The sequence below is a fragment of the Geotrypetes seraphini genome, chromosome 5, assembly GCF_902459505.1.
Source record: "Geotrypetes seraphini chromosome 5, aGeoSer1.1, whole genome shotgun sequence".
In the NCBI taxonomy this organism is placed as follows: Eukaryota; Metazoa; Chordata; class Amphibia; order Gymnophiona; family Dermophiidae; genus Geotrypetes; species Geotrypetes seraphini.
In genome coordinates this window covers 139,379,308-139,400,825 of record NC_047088.1, presented here as the reverse complement: position 1 = coordinate 139,400,825, position 21,518 = coordinate 139,379,308, and the positions used below count along the sequence as shown (strand labels likewise).

The 21,518-nt window shown below is 45.2% G+C and overlaps 1 protein-coding gene across 1 annotated transcript in view; it reads left to right on the top strand.

Annotated features, from left to right (window-relative positions):
- Positions 1-21,518, top strand: part of ADAM23 (ADAM metallopeptidase domain 23) — a 727,231-nt gene that overhangs the window by 333,157 nt on the left and 372,556 nt on the right.

The window sequence follows — 21,518 nt, the reverse complement described above, 5'->3', positions numbered from 1 at the left end:
TCTCAGGAGCTGGCGCACAGCGTCCCTATACCGTCGCCATCTTGGATCCAAATTGGGGAGGCAACTTCTTATGTTCTTATGTTCTATCCCCCAAAACTTCTCATTTCTAATCAGTCCTAATTCGTTATAGTTTTAGGTTTACCCTCTTTTTATTTTACCCTACCCAAATCACAAATAATATTAGACCTTTTTAATTTTTAATATTGTAAACCGCCCAGATACTTGTGATGGTCGATATATCAAGCCATGAATAAAATTGAAACCTCTTCCGATTTGTGGACCATTTGCGAGACTTAAGTGCTACAGAGGATCCCAATCTTAGAATATCTCTGGCTACGGTAGAGCTCAGACTCTGAAGTTAAGGGTCTGTTTCCAAGGGGCAGACTTGGGCAATCTGCACTACAAGTTTTAGAGCTTAGGGACATATCCCATGGGAGCAGAGCTCACCCCAGGCTCATCCACAGTGGGCTTGAGTGCAGGCTGAGTGGCTTTGTGGCAGTTTCTCCAGGATTGAGGCCGACAGCTTCTTCCCTCTGTTTGCATGCATGAGGTCTGTTGGGGGTTGAGTTCTCCGGTCAGGTAGTTGGGCCTGACAGGCAGTCTGAAGACACAAGCATTCCAGATTCTAAGCTTGTTAAAGCAGAAGTTCTTCCTGAAAGCTGTTGCAGCTTCAGCACTTGCAGCTCCCAGCACACAGCATGGCACAATTTTTGGACCCCAGTGTAGCTCTCCTGGGCCATTTTTTGGCGCTAAAATCACTGCTGCGGTGGCCATCTTGGATTTCCCGATTTGAAAATAAAAACCTCTATTTGCTTCAGAACACCTCAATTATGCTTATTATCCCAGGACAAGCAGGCAGCTATTCTTGACTGATGGGTGACGGCACCGACGGAGCCCCGGTACGGACAATTTTAGAGTGATTGCACTCTAAGAACTTGGAAAGTTCTGGCATGCCGCACCGCGCACGCGCGAGTGCCTTCCCGCCCGACAGAGGCGCGCGGTCCCCAGTTTCTTAGTTTCCGCGGAGCTAAGAAGACGCGTTTTTTCAACGGCTGTTGAAAATTTTTTGAACTTGCCTTCCCGCTCGCGTAAACCCTTTTGGCTTTTGCCTCTTTCTTTTTCTTTCATTTTTGTAAAAAAAAAAAAAATCTTTGGTTTTTTCATTCAATTTGGCTTTTCCCCTGCGGGGCCTTCTGCCACCATCGAAGCCTCGGCCTTCGATTTGGCTGAAGCGGTCTTCACGTTCATGCCCCCTCAGCCAGGTTTTAAAAAGTGCCAGCGGTGTGCTCAGCCCATATCTCTCACGGACCCACACAACTGGTGCTTACAGTGTTTGGGTCCTGAGCATCAGGTCTCCACCTGCACCCGCTGTGCCACACTAAAAAAGAGAACATTAAAAAATCGCCAAATACAACAGCGATTACTGTTCGGCGCAGAGATGTCCGATCCCGTGCCATCGACTCCGACTTCGGCACCGGTTCAGTCGGCACCCTCTTCTTCGACGCCGCAAGATTCCGCGCCGGCGTCCCAACATGCAGGTAAGCCGGCTAAGAAGCCTTCCCCGCTGGAACGTCCTCCGGTCTCAAGTGCAGTGAGTCCAATCCTGCCGACTGTGAGGCACCAGCGGAATCGCTCCGCCCCTATTGAGGTGAGTCCCTCGACATCGGGCTCCTCATCTCCGGGGCGTCGAGCGGCACCGCAGGTACCGCAGAAGAAAAAAGCGGTACCGGTGCCATCCCTTGATGACCGTATTACGGCCATTCTCCAGGCACAGCTCAAGCAGCAATTGCAACAGCTCCTTCCAACTATCCTGGCACCGAACCTTCCGGTGCCGGTCCGCACTGAGCCGGTACCGATAGTGGAGCAACCTATATTGTCGGTATCCACTCCCTCGGTACCGATTCACTCCACCTCATCGGCATCGATGCCAGTCCTTGCGCCGGAGCCGAGAGCTCAGCATCAATCGGTGCAGACTTCGGCTCCGGTACAACCGATTACATCGCCTGGGTCGATGTCGATGAGATCGGGTAAGTCGGTGCGCAAGACCCGGCATGTAGACTCAGCTACCCCTGAGTCTCGGGATCGTTCTCCCCATGTCAGGGATCCCGATCTGTGGGGAGATTCAGAAGAACCTTTTCTCTCTGAAGGAGAATGTTCCTCAGATGAGGAAGAGTCTGCTGTACATGACCCGTCCTCTAAGCATGACACTTCATCTTTCTCCAGTTTCCTGAAAGATATGTGTGATTCTCTGTCTATTCCTTTGGAGGCTGAGTCCAAAAAGTCTAAAGCTTTTTTGGACGCCCTGGACTTTGACCAACCTCCAAAGGAATATTTGAAGCTCCCTCTTCACGACATCTTGAGGGAGACTTTTTACAAGAATTTAGAGACTCCCTTAACGGTCCCAGGGGCCCCACGTAAGTTAGACTCTCTGTACAAAGTAATTCCCATTCCTGGGTTCGACAAACCACAACTTCCTCATGAATCTTTACTTGTCGAATCCACCCTTAAAAAATCTGCAGGAGCCAGTGTATATGCTTCTGTTCCTCCTGGCAGAGAGGGTAAAGCCATGGACAAATTTGGTAAGAGGCTCTACCAAAATGCAATGTTGGCAAATAGAGCTGGAAATTATGGCTTTCATTTTTCTTTCTATCTGAAACATCTCCTTACCACCATGGCTTCCTTTGAGAAATACCTTCCTCAACGGAAACAACAATCTTTCCACCATTGCTTGTCTTCTCTGTTTCAGTTGCGTAAGTTCATGGTTAGATCCATTTATGACACCTTCGAACTTACATCCAGAGTGACAGCAATGTCTGTGGCAATGCGTCGCCTGGCCTGGCTTCGGGTATCTGAACTTGATGTTAATCATCAAGATCGGTTAGCCAACACCCCATGCCTAGGGGATGAGCTTTTTGGGGAATCCATGGATTCGACTACTCAAAAGCTGTCGGCTCATGAAACACGTTGGGATACCCTTCTTAAAAATAAGAAAAAGCCTCCCCCAACAAGGCCTTTTAGACAACAGTCAGCCTATCAACGCCGGTTCACAGCTCGACCATTGCCAACAACTGCTCAGCAACCCAGGCGTCAACGGCAGCAACAGCGTCAGCCTCCCAGGCAACAACAGCAACAGCAGCCTGTAAAGCCAACTCCACAGCAGAAGACACAGCCCTTTTGACTTACTTCTCCAAAGTATAGCCAGTACTCCTATATCTGCTCTCCTGCCTCAACCTATAGGAGGTCGTCTCTCTCTATTCCTCAGCCGGTGGGAAGTTATCACTTCGGACCAATGGGTCCTCAACATCATCCGCCACGGCTACTCTCTCAACTTTCAGACTCTTCCATCCCAAAACCTGCCAAAAGAGTCTGCTTTGAACAGTCCTCAATCTGCCCTCCTTATTCAGGAAGTTCAATCCCTCCTTCTTCTAAACGCTTTAGAAGAAGTTCCTCTAGATCAAAAGGGTCAGGGATTTTACTCCCGTTATTTTCTAGTTCCCAAAAAAACAGGAGATCTCAGACCAATTCTAGATCTTCGCGATCTCAACAAACATCTGGTAAAGGAAAAATTCAAGATGCTTTCCTTAGCTATTCTTTATCCTCTTCTCAACCAAGACGACTGGCTATGCTCCCTCGATCTCAAAGAGGCATACACTCACATACCAATCAATGTAACCTCAAGACAGTATCTCCGTTTCATGATCAATCAGTGTCATTACCAGTACAAGGTGCTGCCCTTCGGTCTTGCTTCCTCTCCAAGGGTGTTCACCAAATGTCTCATCGTGGTAGCTGCTTTTCTGCGCTCTCACCACCTTCAGGTATTTCCTTACCTGGACGACTGGTTAATCAAGGCCACATCCGCTCCAGCAGTTCTCCTGGCCACCAACCAAACCATCCAGTTTCTACAAATATTGGGATTCGAGATCAATCTACCCAAGTCTCATCTCATTCCCACTCAAAGACTCCAATTCATTGGAGCGATATTGGACACACTCCTCATGAGAGCATTTCTTCCATCCAACCGTCTTCAGACTCTTCAGTCTCTATGTCAACAGGTACTTCCACAACATTCCATCTCTGCCAAACAAATGATGATACTCTTGGGTCACATGGCATCCACAGTTCACGTCGCACCCCTCGTGCGTCTTCACCTGCGAACTCCTCAATGGACCCTTGCTACTCAGTGGTCCCAAGCGACGGATCCTTGCTCACGACACATCTCTGTGACATCATCTCTTCGTCAATCTCTACAATGGTGGTTGGTATCCTCAAATCTATCCAGAGGTCTTCTGTTCCATCAGCCTCCTCATCAACTAGTCATCACCACCGACGCCTCCCCTTATGCATGGGGAGCTCATTTGAACGAGTTCCAGACTCAAGGTCTTTGGACAGCCCAGGAAAAGAAGCATCACATCAATTTCCTGGAACTCAGAGCGATGTTTTATGCCCTCAAGGCCTTCCAACATCTTCTCTTTCCTCAGGTCCTTCTACTGTGCACGGACAATCAAGTGGCCATGTACTACATCAACAAGCAAGGGGGGACAGGCTCTCGCCTCTTGTGCCAGGAAGCACAGAAGATCTGGACTTGGGCCATAGATCACCATCTCTTCCTGAAAGCTATCTACATTCAGGGAGAACAAAATTCCTTAGCGGACAAGCTCAGCAGAATTCTCCAGCCTCACGAGTGGACACTCGATCCTGTAACTCTACAGTCTATCTTCGCTCAATGGGGCACTCCTCAGATAGACCTCTTTGCAGCTCCTCACAATCACCAGCTGCCCCTATTCTGCTCCAGACTCTACTCCCCTCTCCGTCTGGCAGCAGATGCATTTCTCCTCGATTGGTCAAATCTGTTCCTGTACGCTTTCCCTCCTCTGCCTCTCATGTTGAGAACCTTATTCAAGCTCAAGAGGGAACGAGCCACCATGATTCTGATTGCTCCGAGGTGGCCCAGGCAACATTGGTTCTCCCTTCTACTTCAACTCAGTTCCAGGGAACCTTTTCTTCTTCCACTGTATCCTTCTCTGCTTACACAGCATCAGGAGACCCTTCTACATCCCAACCTCCAGTCTCTGCACCTGACGGCTTGGTATCTCTCGGGCTGACTTCTCATGATACACTTTTGTCTCAGCCTGTTCGTTCCATTCTAGATGCCTCCAGGAAGCCAGCCACTCTGCAATGTTACCATCAGAAGTGGACGAGATTTTCTTCCTGGTGTCTTCTTCATCATCTTGATCCAACTTCCCTGGCAGTGGAGTCGTTGTTGGATTATTTGCTTTCTTTATCTGACTCTGGCCTTAAGTCTTCTTCCATCAGAGTCCACCTCAGTGCCATTGCTGCTTTTCATGAGCCGATCCATGGAAAACTTCTATCAGCTCATCCCCTGGTGTCCAGGTTCATGCGGGGTCTTTTCAATGTGAAACCACCTCTTAAAGCCCCTCCTGTTATCTGGGATCTCAATGTGGTTCTTTCCGCCTTGATAAAGCCTCCATTTGAACCTTTGGCTACCGCTTCTTTCAAGTTTCTCACTTAGAAGGTACTTTTCCTTATTGCTCTTACCTCTGCCAGGAGGGTCAGTGAGCTTCATGCACTGGTTGCAGATCCACCTTTTACGGTCTTTCACCATGACAAGGTGGTTCTGCGTACGCATCCAAAGTTTCTCCCTAAGGTTGTCTCTGAATTCCATCTCAACCAATCCATTGTTCTGCCTGTTTTCTTTCCAAAACCTCATTCTCATTCTGGGGAACAAGCGCTGCATACTTTGGATTGTAAGAGGGCTCTAGCTTACTATCTAGAGCGTACGAAACCCCACAGATCAGTTCCCCAACTCTTTCTGTCCTTTGATCCAAATAAATTGGGACGTCCTGTTTCTAAACGTACGTTGTCTAATTGGCTGGCATCGTGCATTTCATTTTGTTATGCTCAGACCGGACTGACACTGGAAGGTTCTGTCACGGCCCATAAAGTCCGAGCTATGGCAGCATCTGTAGCTTTCCTCCGTTCCCCTCCTATTGAGGAAATCTGCAAGGCTGCTACTTGGTCCTCAGTTCATACTTTTACATCTCATTATTGTCTGGATGCTTTCTCCAGACGGGATGGACTCTTCGGCCAATCTGTTTTGCAAAATTTGTTTTCATAATAGCCAACCTTCCCTCCATCCCTCTTTTTGTTAGCTTGGAGGTCACCCATCAGTCAAGAATAGCTGCCTGCTTGTCCTGGGATAAAGCACAGTTACTTACCGTAACAGGTGTTATCCAGGGACAGCAGGCAGATATTCTTGCGTCCCTCCCACCTCCCCGGGTTGGCTTCTTAGCTGGCTTATCATAACTGGGGACCGCGCGCCTCTGTCGGGCGGGAAGGCACTCGCGCGTGCGCGGTGCGGCATGCCAGAACTTTCCAAGTTCTTAGAGTGCAATCACTCTAAAATTGTCCGTACCGGGGCTCCGTCGGTGCCGTCACCCATCAGTCAAGAATATCTGCCTGCTGTCCCTGGATAACACCTGTTACGGTAAGTAACTGTGCTAAACAGGTATGATGGATTCCTCAGGCCAGGATAACTTGGATTCATGTCAAATTTGAGATGGATAGCTGTCTGATGATCATCTGTGTCCCATGAGCTGTGCAGTATATGAAGAGGGGTGGGAGCCATTGCTTTATCTCCTCTAGTCCATCAGAGGGGTGTTAGTGCCCAGATGATGTGAGGACCAGAGAAAAAAGTCCAGATTTGAGCCAGTAAGCAGCACAAGTGCAACCCTGGTGAAGTGTAGCCACGGCGCTGTTGCAAAACCCTTGAAAGGAGCTGTCTGGACGTCCTGGACAGGGTTTCCCTCCCTGCATTCATCAATATGATGTTTGAAGCTTACAGGATTAAAAAGAGCCACATGAAACCCTTGGAGATTGCGGCCATGCTGGCGCTGGGGATTACCCCTCATGAATGCAATTTTCCAGAAACAGTGCCATGCGCCAGATGGGAAGGTCCAGTCTAAGGAAGACGGGGCTGGAGAGGGTTCTCTTTTAATGTCTTTATTCTCCCAGTCAGGATCTTCTGTATCAGGGGATGCTGCTTCAGCTCTAGGGGTCCGGATCCAGACCTGGTGGAGGCTTCTGATCTCTGAGAGGACCCGACTATGCGCAGGCTGTTCATGCATTCAACACTTTTGCTGGCGATCATGAAATACCTCAAGGAATTAAAGACAGAGACTCCCTAGTCCTCTACTACACAGTGCTCGCTTATGAGTAGCACAAAAGCACAGACCACCTATTTTCTCTTTCATCAAAACATTACAAATATGCTCACAGACCACTGGGAGGGCCCAGAGGGGTCCCTTCGGGTGACCAAAGCCATGGCAAGGCTCTAGTCAATGGATACTGAATTTAATGAGCTCTTTGTTCCACCAAACATGGATTCCCTGATGGTGCAGGTTCCCAAGTGTACCTCCCTTCCCAGTGAAGGTGGCATGGTATTAAAGGATGCCCAGGACTGCAGGCTGGATTTTGTTCACAAGAAGCTCCAAGGCCATGGCCTCAGGTTTAAAAGCAGCTGCAGTGGCGTCTTCTGTTGCCCGGGCTTGCCTCTCTTAGTTGTGCTGTGATACAGAGGCAATTGCTGGGAGGGATCAGCAGTCTCTAATGCCTGGAGTGGATTATGTAGCTGATGCTGTGTATGATCTTTTCAGAGTCATGAGCAAAATGTCTGCTTATTCCATTTCCGCCTTTAGGATACTATAGATCAGACACTGGGCAGTGCAAGGTGACCTTGTGTAAATTTACACTTTGGAAAAGGGACATTTACCCTTTGGAAAAGGTCTGGATGATCTTATGGCCAGCATGCAGGATTGCAAGCTGAAGTCTTTACTGGACAGCAGACCTCAAGACCCTAGGAGGTCAGGTCGCAGTACTTTTCAGACCTCATAGAAGATGATGGCAGATAAAAACCTGAATGGTCCATCCAGTCTGCCCAACCTTACCCTCTCTTTAAAATTACTGATTTAATTTAAATTTTCCTTCTTCTTAGCTATTTCTGGGCCAGAACCCAAAACTCTGGCCAGTAATGTGCTTAGGTTCCATCTACTGAATTCTCTGTCAAAGCTCACTCCAACCCATCTAAACCATCCCAGCCATTGGAGCTACAGTTTCAGCACTCTGGGATTGTGAGTTCAAACCCCGTACTGCTCCTTGTGACCCTGGGCAAGTCACTAAGTCTTCCATAGCCCCAGCTATGTTAGATAGATTGTGAGCCCACAGGACAGATAGGGAAAATGCTTGAGTACCTGATTTTAAAACCACTTAGATAACCTTGATAGGCGGTATATAAAAACCTAATAAACTTCAAACTTGAAGCCCTCCCCAACCCATCCTCAACCAAATGGCCCTATATGGACACTGACTGTTCAAGTCTGCCTAGCATTGACCTTAGTTCTTCAATATATACCATTATTTTCTGATTCGAGATTCTCTGTGTTCATCCCACGCTTTTTTGAACTCTGTCACTGTTTTCCTCTCCACCACCTCCCTCAGGAGTGCTTTCCAGGCATCAACCACCCTCTCCGTAAAGAAGAATTTTCTTACATTACTTTTGAGTCTACCACCCCTCAACCTCAAATTATGTCCTGTGGTTTTACCATTTTCCTTTCTCTGGAAAATATTTTGTTCTACATTAATACCTTTCAAGTATTTCAACTTCTGAATCATATCTCCCCTGCCCCTCTTTTCCTCTAGTGTATACATATTCAGGGCTTCCAGTCTCTCATTATACATCTTTTGGCACAAACCTCCTACCATTTTCATCGCCCTCCTCTGGACCGCTTCAAGTCTTCTTATGTCCTTTTCAGTTCAGTTATGGGCTCCATAACTGAACATAATACTCCAAGTGGGACCTCACCAATGACCTGTACAGGGGCATCAACACCTTCTTTCTTCTACTGGTTATGCCTCTCTTTATACAGCCTAGCATCCTTCCGGCAACAGCCACTGCCTGGTCACACTGTTTCTTTGCCTTTAGATCTTCAGACACTATCACCCTAAGAACATAAGAAGTAGCCTCTGCTGGGTCAGACCGGTGGTCCATCGTGCCCAGCAGTCCGCATCCGCGGCGGCCCATCAGATCCATGACCTGTATGTGATCCCTTAAATTTCGCCTTGATACCATTTCTATATCCTATCTTTGCCCTTATCTGTATCCCTCGATTCCTTTATCTGTCAGGAATTTATCCAATCCTTCTTTAAAACCCCGTAGTGTGCTCTGTCCTATCACAACCTCCGGCAGCGCATTCCAGATGTCCACCACCGTCTGAGTGAAAAAGAACTTCCTGGCATTGGTTCTAAACTGGTCCCCCTTCAGTTTCTCCGAGTGCCTCCTTGTTCTTGTGGTTCCCGATAGGTTGAAGAATCTGTCCCTCTCCACCTTCTCTATGCCCTTTATGATCTTGTAAGTCTCTATCATGTCTCCTCTGAGTCTCCGCCTCTCCAGGGAGAAGAGCCCCAGCCTCTCCAACCTGTCTGCGTATGAAATGTTTTCCATACTTTTTATCATTTTCGTCGCTCTTCTCTGGACCCTTTCAAGTATCGCCATGTCCTTTATGAGATATGGTGACCAATACTGGACACAGTACTCCAGGTGCGGGCGCACCATTGCAAGATACAGCGGCATGATGACTTCCTTCGTCCTGGTTGTAATGCCCTTTTTAATAATTCCCAACATTCTATTGGCTTTCTTGGAGGCTGCTGCGCATTGTGCCGTTGGCTTCATTGTTGTGTCCACCAGCATAGACAAGTCCTTTTCAAGATTACTGTCCCCCAGCACTGAACCCCCCATTTTGTAGCTGAACCTTGGGTTCATTCTCCCAATATGCATGACCTTGCATTTCTCTATATTAAATTGCATTTGCCATTTATTTGCCCACTCTTCTAGTTTGCTTAGGACCTTTTATGCATTCCTCCGCGGTTCTAACCCTGCTGAAGAGTTTGGTGTCATCTGCAAACTTTATAACTTCACACTTCGTCCCTGATTCTAGGTCGTTTATAAATACATTAAACAGCAGCGGTCTGAGCACCGATCCCTAAGGTCCCTCTCCCCATCCGTGCATTTCAGCCTCTCACCCCCCCTGGATTTGATGGAGGCCTATCTGTACATTCCCATTTTTCCAGAGCACAGGAAATTTTTGCGATTCCATGTGCTGGAGCAACACTTCCAGTTTGCAGCCTTGCCATTCTTGCTGGCCACACTGCTATTGACCTTCATAAAAGTAATGGTGGTTATTGCAGCACACTTGCATAGAGCTGGCATATCAGTACCTCCATATCTGGATGATTGGCTATTCAGATGGAGTGGTCTCCATCCTTCTAAGATGTAGGAAGAAGGCAACCATAGTAGCATATGCAAAAGCCTGGAAGTGCTTCCAAGTTTGGTCCCTCAGGTTCAGGAATAGAGTGTCTATTAATACTAGAAGGAAAGATTAGATTCTTACCTCTATATAGGCACTCGATTCCAGAAACCCGACCTGTCAGATTTTCCTTTGCCTGCTTACTGCCTCAAATGTGTCGGGGCATCTGGACATGTTTCTTTCCTTTATCTAGCTTTAACAAGGTTTGAGGATGTGACTGCCGCATTGATTAATCTAGGGGGTATCTGTATAATCTCCCACACTCTTAGTGCAAGTTGTGCTCAGGTTGGTGACTTGTTTGTGTTCACCTTGTTATGTATTGCAAATGGTTAGGTTTTGTTTTATCTATTACTTATAAGAGCATAACTTAGAGAATGACATGGGGACAAATTTGTCCTTGTCCCTGCGGGAACTCAATTTCCCCGTCCTGTCCCAGCGAGTTTTGTCTCTGTCCCTGTCCCATTCCTGTAAACTCTGCCTTAACAGCACAAGCCTCGAACACTTAGGACTTTAAAAAGTTTGAGGCTTATGCAGTTGAGGCTTGTGCAAATGAGGACAGAGCTTGCAGGAATAGGGCAGGGACAGGAAAAGAGCTCACTGGCATGGGACAGGAAAATGAGTTCCCGCAGGAAGCACAGAGAATGTACGTCCCCAATTTCAGGAAAGGCTGCAAGAACAAGCGATCAAAGGACCCGGTTTGGATGTCAATAGAAGTAAAGAGTATAAAGGACAAAAAAGTATCTTTCCGGAGATGGAAAAAGGACCCAACAGAGGAAAATCACCAGGCTCACAGGAAATGCCAAAAGGAATGCCACCAGGAGGTTAGAAAAGCAAAAGGGAAATACGAAGAGGGGCTGGCCAAGGAGGCGAAAAACTTCAAGGCATTCTTCAGTTACATTAAGGGGAAGCGACCAGCGAGAGAGGAGGTAGGGCCGTTGGACGATGGGGACAGGAAGGGAGTGATTAAGGAGGATAAAGAGGTAGCCGAGAGGTTGAACACGTTCTTCTCGTCGGTTTTCACGAGCGAAGACAAATCTAATATACCAGACTCAGAGGAGCTCATGAGTGGGGAACAGGCTGAAAAATTAGAGCACATAGAGGTAAGTAGGGAGGATGTCCTCAAACAGATAGACAGGTTAAAATGCGGCAAATCACCGGGCCCGGACGGGATCCATCCAAGGGTTCTGAAGGAACTAAGACAGGAAATAGCGGGCACAATACAACATGTTTGCAACCTTTCCTTGAAAACTGGTGAGGTGCCAGAGGACTGGAAATTGGCAAATGTCACACCCATCTTCAAGAAGGGATCGAGGGGTGACCCCGGGAACTACAGGCCGGTGAGCCTGACTTCAATTATAGGGAAGATTGTGGAAGCTATGATCAAGGACAGCATTTGCGAGCACATCGAGAGGAATGGCCTACTGAGAACAAGCCAGCACGGATTCTGTAAGGGAAGGTCGTGCCTAACGAACCTTCTGTACTTCTTTGAGGGAATAAGCAGTCGGGTGGACAATGGGGAGCCCATAGACATCATTTACCTCGACTTTCAAAAGGCTTTCGACAAGGTGCCACATGAAAGGCTACTTAAGAAGCTGTGGAACCACGGGGTGGGAGGGGATGTGCACAGATGGATCAAGCACTGGTTGTCGGGAAGACTGCAGAGGGTTGGAGTAAAGGGTCAATATTCTGACTGGCGGGGAGTCACGAGCGGTGTGCCACAGGGATCGGTGCTGGGGCCGTTACTCTTTAACATATTCATCAATGACCTGGAAAAGGAGGCAAAGTGTGAGGTTATAAAATTCGCAGACGATACCAAACTGTGCGGCAGAGTTACGACCAGGGAGGAGTGTGAGGACCTACAAAGGGACCTGGACAAGCTGGAAGACTGGGCAAACAAATGGCAAATGCGCTTCAACGTGGACAAATGCAAGGTCATGCATATAGGGAAAAAGAACCCGTTGTTCAGCTACAAATTAGGGGGGGTATTGTTGGAAGACAGCAGACTCGAGAGAGACTTGGGTGTGCTGGTGGATGCATCACTGAAGCCATCTGCACAGTGCGCAGCAGCCTCGAAAAAAGCCAACAGGATGCTGGGCATCATAAAGAAGGGCATAGCAACCAGAACACGGGAAGTCATCATGCCATTGTATCGAGCGATGGTGCGTCCACATCTGGAATACTGCATTCAGTATTGGTCGCCGCACCTCAAGAAGGACATGGCGGTACTTGAGAGAGTCCAAAGGAGAGCAACGAAATTGGTAAGAGGGCTGGAACACTGCTCATACGCCGAGAGGCTGGATAGGCTGGGGCTCTTCTCTCTGGAGAAAAGGAGGCTCAGGGGAGATATGATAGAGACCTTCAAGATCATGAGGGGCATAGAGAAGGTGGATAGGGACAGATTCTTCAGACTGAAGGGGACAGCAAATACGAGGGGGCATTCTGAGAAACTGAAGGGAGACAGGTTCAAAACAAATGCAAGGAAGTTTTTTTTCACCCAAAGGGTCATGGACACTTGGAATGCGCTACCGGAGGAAGTGATCAGGCAGAATACGGTACAAGGATTCAAACAGGGATTGGATGGATTCCTGAGGGATAAAGGGATCGTAGGATACTGAGGGAGGAGCTGGGATGTAACACAAGTATAGGAAGTTAATCAGGTAATGAGTATAAACTAACCTGGTCGTGCATGTGCAAGACCGGAGGGCTAGGACTTCGATAGGAAGGCAGGACTTAAATGGGAAACCAAGGTGGCAAGGGAGCCCCTTCGGTCTTGACCTGTTTTGGGCCGCCGTGGGAGCGGACTGCTGGGCGGGATGGACCTGTGGTCTGACCCGGCGGAGGCACTGCTTATGTTCTTATGTTCTTATGTCCCCATGTCATTCTCTAGCATAACTGACATGTTACTTCTCCCTATTCTGTTTCCTTTCTAGGGTGACCATCTGCTTTGGTATGAACTGAGGAATTGGAGGACAGCCCAGAGGGATGGGAGGCATAGCAAAGGAATGCTAATGAGTCTTTCTACAAGAATTCTCTTAAGAAGGGATTGACTACCTTACAGTTCAGGAATAGAGAATCTGTCTACTAGAAAGAAGATTATCGAGGTAAGAACCTAATTAGAAAATGACACGGTGACAAAATTCATCACTGTTCCTGTCCCCGTGGATAACCGAGAGAGACAATCCCATGCTATTCTTTAATGTCTATCTCAACCTCAGTCCTTCTACACCAGCATTCTTCAGTGCAAGGCTTGAGGATCAGTGGTTGTGCCCATTCATACTCTGATTCTTCCCTTTCTCTTAAAGAATAACATGGAGATGGTTTTCCATGATTATCTGCAGGGATGGGAACGGTGATGAATTTTGACACTGTGTCATTCTCTAAACCTAATCTTTCCTTCAAAGCCAACATAACATAACATAACTCATTTGTATACCGCAAATACCATTAAGTTCTATGCAATTCACAAAGACTAGTAATACAAACGAGGAGTGTGTGGCACAGTGGTTGGAGCTGCAGCCTCAGCACCCTGAGGTTGTGGGTTCAAACCCCGCGCTGCTCCTTGTGACCCTGGGCAGGTCACTCAGTCCTCCATAGCTCCAGGTACGTTAGATAGATTGTGAGCCTACCGGGACAGATAAGGAAAAATGCTTGAGTACCTGATTGTAAAAAACGCTTAGATAACCTTGATAGGCGGTATATAAAAACCTAATAAACTTGAAACTTGAATAGACATCTGATTTCTAACTTCCAAAGTGTTCCCTGAAAAGATACGTTTTTAAGGCACGTCAAAATTGTTGATATGAAGTTGGGAGTGTAAATATATAAGTTAAGTCCCTAGTCCATGAGGCTGCCTGAAAAGATAACCGTTGTTTCTGAAATTTCTTGTATTTACATCCTTTCACAAAAGGGAAAGAAATCAATGAATGAGTTTTCCTATGATGTTTAGAATTTGTGACAATAAAAGATTCCATTAGATACTCAGGAATTGAGCCTGTTAGTGCCTTAAAACAAATACAGCCCAGCTTAAATTTAACCCATGCATCAATGGAAGCCAATGCAGTTGACGATAAAAATCAGTAACTTGGTCATACTTCTTTAAATTGAAACTCAATCTAACTGCTGCATTCTGAATTATGTGTAGTCTATGAAGGTTTTTCTGAGTACCTACAAGATGAATAATATTACAATAGTCCAGCTGACTAAGGACAAGTGACTGAACCAAAAAACAAAAGGAGTTAATATCAAAATATGTTGTGATAGTTCTTAATTTCCATAGAGTATAAAAACCCTTTCGAACCAATGAATCAACCTGATTTTTCATTGTAAGGTTTGATCTAGATTAATAATAATAATAATTTTATTTCTTATATACCGCTGTACCGTGAGGTTCTAAGCGGTTTACAGTATAAACAGAAGAAATGCAATAAGTAAGATTAATTAAGATGAAGAGAAAGTACTTAGAATTCCCTGACTGTCCCAAAGGCTCACATTCTTGCTAAAGTACTTGAGAAAAATAAATTAGTTAGGTTATAAACATAGAGTAGAAGAAGGTAGGAAAACAGTTCATAAAACTTATAGGAATTACCAAAAGAATTGCGTAATATAGATTATCTAGATAAATTACATAACTAAGATTAGAACTACGTCAAGTATCTTTATAGTTGACTGAATGCTATAAATTGTATTATTTAAGACATTAGATGTAACATCTTCATTTAAATTTGGTGATGCATAGAAAAATTTAGTTTTTTTCCGTGTTAATTTTCAATTTAAATTCTGACTTCCAAAATTTGACTACCTATAAAATCCCTATCACAGTTTGGTTTACTTGAGAAAGGGAAGTATACACAGGAATTAGAATAGTGATGTCGTCAGCATAACTAAATAGTTTAATTTTAAACTGAGATAATCTGTTACCCAAGGAAGCCAAATAGATATTAAAAAGCAACGGAGACAGAGGAGACCCTTGGGGTAATCCATATGGGTTATTTCAACTGTTTGAGAGCTCATTGTTAAGTTTTACTTGATAAGTTCTAAGTTTAAGAAAACCCTCAATCTATTTCAAAACTTGACCATGTATACCTATAGCATCCAGACATTCTAATAATTTATCATGGTCCACAAGATAGAATGTACTGCTTAAATCCAGCTGCAAAATCAAGGCACTGGTACCCCTACTAAAAAGACTACACAAATTGTCTACTAGAGATGCCAGTACTGTCTCTGTGCTATATAAAGGTCTAAATCCTGACTGTGAACCATGCAAAATAGAAAAATGTTCCAAGAAATGTTACAAGAAAAAGAATGGTGTAAAATGTCAGGAAAAAGGAAGGAGGAAATGATGGGGATCAGTGCTTCTTTCATACAGTACAGCACTGTCTCTGTAGGAGAAGGGAGGGGGGATCTGTGAGCATATTAAATCATCTATTAATAGTACTTCCCCTGTCATTCTTATTGTGTGAATTTCTTCAATTAAATCTCTGTCTATTTCTTCTGACTGTGAAGAAGGCCTATATATCACACCAATGTAAATACATTTTTCATTCCCTTTTTTTAGATTAACCTGTATGTCCTGTAATTCTGTCACTTTCAAATTATTCTTAACAAATATACTACTACTTCACTCCTTTTTTATTTTCTACTCTGTCATAGAAACATAGAAACATAGAAGATGACGGCAGAAAAGGGCTACAGCCCATCAAGTCTGCCCACTCTGCTTACCTACCCCCTGTCTATGCCCTAATGACCCAATTTCCTTATCTTGACCCTTGTAGGGATCCCACATGGGTATCCCATTTATTCTTAAAGTCTGGCACGCTGTCTGCCTCGATCACCTGCACTGGAAGCTTGTTCCAATGATCAACCACTCTCTCTGTGAAGAAATACTTTCTGGTGTCGCCATGAAATTTTCCGCCCCTGAGTTTGAGCGGGTGCCCTCTTGTGGCCGAGGGTCCCTTGAGAAAGAAAGTATCATCTTCCACTTCGACACGTCCCGTGAGGTACTTAAATGTTTCGATCATGTCTCCCCTCTTCCTACGTTCCTCAAGAGTGTAGAGCTGCAATTTGTTTAGTCTCTCTTCGTACGAGAGACCCTTGAGCCCCGAGATCATCCTGGTGGCCGTCCGTTGAACCGATTCAATTCTGCGCACATCTTTACTGTAATGTGGCCTCCAGAATTGCACACAGTACTCCAGATGAGGTCTCACCATGGCCCTGTACAACGGCATTATGACTTCAGGCCTTCGGCTGACGAAACTTCTATTGATACAACCCAATATCTGCCTTGCCTTAGATGAAGCCTTCTCCACTTGATTGGCAGTTTTCATGTCTGCACTGATGATTACTCCTAAATCTCGTTCTGCTGAAGTCCTAGTTAAAGTTTCTCCGTTCAAGAAGTACGTCCTGCATGGATTTCCGCTTCCGAGGTGCATGACCTTACATTTCTTAGCATTGAAGCCTAGCTGCTAGGTTGAGGACCAACTTTCCAATGTAAGCAGGTCCTGCGCCATATAATTCTGTAAACTGCATTAACTTACTATATTACATAGTTTGGCGTCATCGGCGAATAGTGTTATTTTACCTTGAAGCCCTTGAGTCAGATCCCCTATGAATATGTTGAAAAGGAGTGGACCCAGGACCGAGCCCTGAATTGATTTTAGCTAGGCATAACTATATCTTAGTCATGATTCTCCTTGAACCACGTCTCCATGACTGCCACTAAATCCAAGATAGCTTCTACCATTATAGCCTCTCGATCTTGAAATTTGTTTCCCATTCTACAGGCATTATTATACAGTCCATCCAGATATTACCCTTTTTTTCCCACTTCTACAAAAGTATTTAATGTCTTACATTCCTAAGGGTTAATAATGACTTTGGGGTTTTTTTTCATTCATCCCCATTAAATTTAGTTTAAAGTCCTCTTTAGTACATTAGCCTGTCTGTTACGAAAGACACTTTGAGCTAGATTCTCAAAAAAGCTGCTGAAAGTTAGGCACTGGCAGTTGCCTGGGTTACACCTGCCGGCACCTAACAAGTGTTTTAATTGGTTTTAAGTGGCGTGATAATTGATCACATAAAAACCAATTAAAAATGGATTTAAAAAAAATTAAGCACTGGCTTATAGCAGCGGTCAGTGACACCAAAGCCTGGAAGTGGGCATGTTTAAGGATGGCACCGGACTTCGGTGTCACTAGGTACCACTGGCCTTGATTCTACAAGGATTCTTAAGGTCAGAAATATAGTCCTGTAAAACCCTGGCCTATATTTCCTGTACCTAGGGTCCTTGTAGCCATGAATCTGTAAGCATGCCTGTCCATGATTGGCATGCGATAGACACCAATTCTCTAGGTGCTTCTTAAAGAATCAGCCCCTTTATCTCTTCTTTGATAGATGGACACCTTCTCTGTTCAATAGCTCTTGAAAAGAAATATCCAGACTGGTACTCAGTTGACTTCTTTTTTTTTTATCACTTTTCTTATTAACAATCAAATATAATATATAACAACTTGAATTAGATCAATAATTTCCAAAGATAAAAGAAAAAACAAAGCAGAAAAGTTTCTGTTCACTTATATCAACCACAATACTTTGAGAACGGATTTCAGGAAAAAAAAAGAAATTATACAATTAACCAAACGAGAAAACAGCAATACTCAGTTGGCACTAAAGCTGGATTATGATAAGTTACATATCTTAAGTTACAGATGTTGCATCCTCTCTAGATTCTACAAATTCTAACAGCTGTTTAGGCTCCAAAAACTAGTAATTCTTTATCTGATACGTAATAAAGCATTTCATAGGAAATTTCAACAAGAAAGTTGCCCCCAGGGCTAGGACTCTTAGCCTTAATGTCAAGAGTTCCTTTCTACGCATCTGGGATCTCTGAGACATATCAGGAAATATTCGCACTGTAGAGCCCAAAAACTGATCATTTATATGTCGAAAATAAAGACGCAGTATATATTCTTTATCGCTTTCCAAAGCAAGAGGATCAGCAAGGTTTTCCTTTCCGTTATGCTCGGTTGACTCCTTGTATAAAGTTAGGAAAGCCTTTTTCTATCCTAACTATATGCAGCTGCTTATCCAGTTAGCAGACTGAAAATTGCTGCTGACCATTTCACCCTAACTCTATCTCCGAATCACTCAGAAACTAACTGGTTTTGGCATTTGCGGTTAAAGGAATTTTTAGTGGTTAACTGCTACTGAATATCTTTGGATAGTCCTGCACCAGCCTCTACTGGCTGTTTAAAATGCTTTGAATATGTATCTGTTAGGCTTCTAAGTTTGGGTGAAAAGAGGGCATACATTTAGGAGCCAAACTTAGAAGCATCAATTTAGGGAACTCAACTTTTTTAAAATATCGATCCCTTATATATTTTTTAATTATTATAAAACTGTCTACCACTTGACTTCATGATCAAGACACAGGTGTTGAATAGTCCATTATTCAAGAATCAACTTCTGCTCTTTAGATACTAATCTTTGAATCCCCCACCACCAGGTCTCTAGAACCACAAACTGCAGGTCATTAACTAAATAACAGTAATAGAGGCAAAGCTCTACAATAAGAGCACTTCTTAGAGCTTGCTGCATATGTTTCAGATGTTCTGATATATATGTCTTTATTTTCCTCTTCATCTGTCCCTTATATATTAGATTACATGGGCAAAAGTTGGCTTAAATACCAATTGTATATCAATGTTTCCAAGACTTTATTGTTTCCAGCACCCCCAAGGCTACATATTTCCTCTCAGCCCCCACGACAGTGTTGAGCTCTACCTTTGCTGGCATGGATTCCTAAGCCCTACCAGCTGAAGAGGTCCAGTGCCCGAGGCCTGAGCTCCTTGAGCAGTTAGCAAATTAGTGGCATGTTTCAGCGCTGTCACTGGCACTCCTGTGCATGCTCAGCTCAGTGAACCTCTTCAGCCAGTCAGCCCCGTCAGCCAGTCACAGTTTTGGAGGAGGTTTATACTGTGTTCATTATGGCACATGGCACACTGGGGCGCCATGACATACAATTTGGGAATCACTGCTATATACAGTGTTGTATTTTATCATTGTTTTAACCATGGGAACAAATTGCACAATGGCCTCTCAAAGGAAGGTTTAGGATGTGAATGTAGCTCCAAAGCAAATCTGGGAAAGTCATTTAACCCTCTACTGATCCAGGTACAAAATCAGTACCTGTATACAGTATATGAAAATTGCTTTGCTTGTCACTAGAGAATGACAATGGGACAAATTTTTCCCTGTCCCTGCAGGAACTCATTTTCCTGTCCCGTCCCAGAAAGTTTTTTTTCTTTTCCTTTCTCTGTCCCATTCCTGCAAGCTCTGTCCTCATCTGCACAAGCCTCAAACACTTTAAAATCTTAAGGGGCTCATAATCGAAAAAGAAAAATGTCCAAAAACCGGCCTAAGTCAGCACTTGGCGAACATTGTCAAAATACATCCAAGTGCCGATAATGAAAACGGGTATTTCTAAATGACCTAGGCCTTCACAGTGCTGCTGAACGACCAAAGCTAAATGGGGCATTTCAGGAGGAGTGTCGAAGGCAGGACATGAGCCGACTTAGACTTAGTCATACAGCATGTATAACCAAAAGTTATACAGCCCAGGATCGACGGAACTTGGACGTTGTGACTTAAACCATTTTAAACATGGTCTATGTCACACATACCCACCTAAAGTCACTAGATAAGCACTGCAAACACATAATACAGACCCCCACACACTACCCCAGTGATCACCGACCCCCACCCCAACCCCATAAAAATCATAATCACACCTTTAAAATTCAGCCTCCAGACCATCATCACCTGGCAGCCTGGCATAGGAAAGCCTAGTCGTCCAGCACAGAAGCAGCTTAAGCCATCTTGGGGGTTGGTTAGGGATCCATGGAGAGGAGGACCCATGCCCATAAGCCCCTGTAATCACTGCATTGATACTTAAACATGTGCACTCCCCTATACACCCCCAAACCCTTTTGTACTGGCATATAAGTGGCTCCTGCAGCCATAAGGGCTGTTGGGGTGGTAGATAAGTGGGTCTAGGGGATTCTGGAAGTGGTTGGGGGTGAGATGGATAACCTGGACATACAGATGGATCAACTGAACATACTGGCCTCACTTGTGTATGCTGGGCACTACAGACCTATATTTTCCCATAGCCAGGCCCAGCCTGTACCTTTCTGTCTGTGAACACATGTATCCTTTGCAATGCTAACCCAGCTGACCTCTGCTACAAAGATTTTGTCTCCATTCCCTGCTGGGAGGATATTTCTCCAAGGTTCTGCTGAACTGTTATCAGTGCTGTATGACTTCATATGCCAGGCACCCTGGAAAGCCATAAAACCTTTATAATGAGCAAGGATCCCTGCAGGATGATGTGGGTGTAGCGAGATGAGAGAACTTGGTACCCTCTGAACCGAGTTATGGGAATCAAGCAGCTGAATTGTAAAACCACTAATTAGCATCTGCAAAGTGATAAGGATCTCAGAGCTGGAGGAAGAAAGTTCATGAAGAATTCTCTGTTTCTGGACTGCTCGGGCTCCTCTCGTGGGGGGAGGGGGGGGAGTGAGAGAGGCATGGACTGAGAGGAGGAATAGTTAGGTATACATTTTTTTGTACCAATAGTGGGTCACATGACCAGAATTCGGAGATATACTTTTTGGAACAAAGAAAGATTTTCTCTGTATAAAAAACATGGGCATCACAGATAGGGCCAGAGAGATTCACTTACTTATGCTACGGGGAACTGCTAGCCCCCTGCTTAGCATATGGGTGCAAGTTCTTCTCTCCATTGCATATTCTGAACTGACAATACATTTTTCTGCTATGCCTTTGCTGCTGTACTTTTGTAAGTTTTTATACTAACAATAAACAAATATTGTCTGTTTTGGAAGATACAATGTCGGGCTCGAGCGGAGGAGCGGAGAAACCATCTTGCAGCCGTTGCTGCTTGGAGACAGCCCTCTCAGCCCCGGACCAACCCGACAGGACATCTCCCGCAGCGGCTACCTGCCCTGCTGCTTTAGCCAGCCGAGCCGACGCTGCTCTCACTGCTGGGCCAGGCGTGCGAGCTTGCTCCGCCCCTCAGCCCGTGCCGGGAAACTTTAAATTCAACGGCTCGAGCGGAGG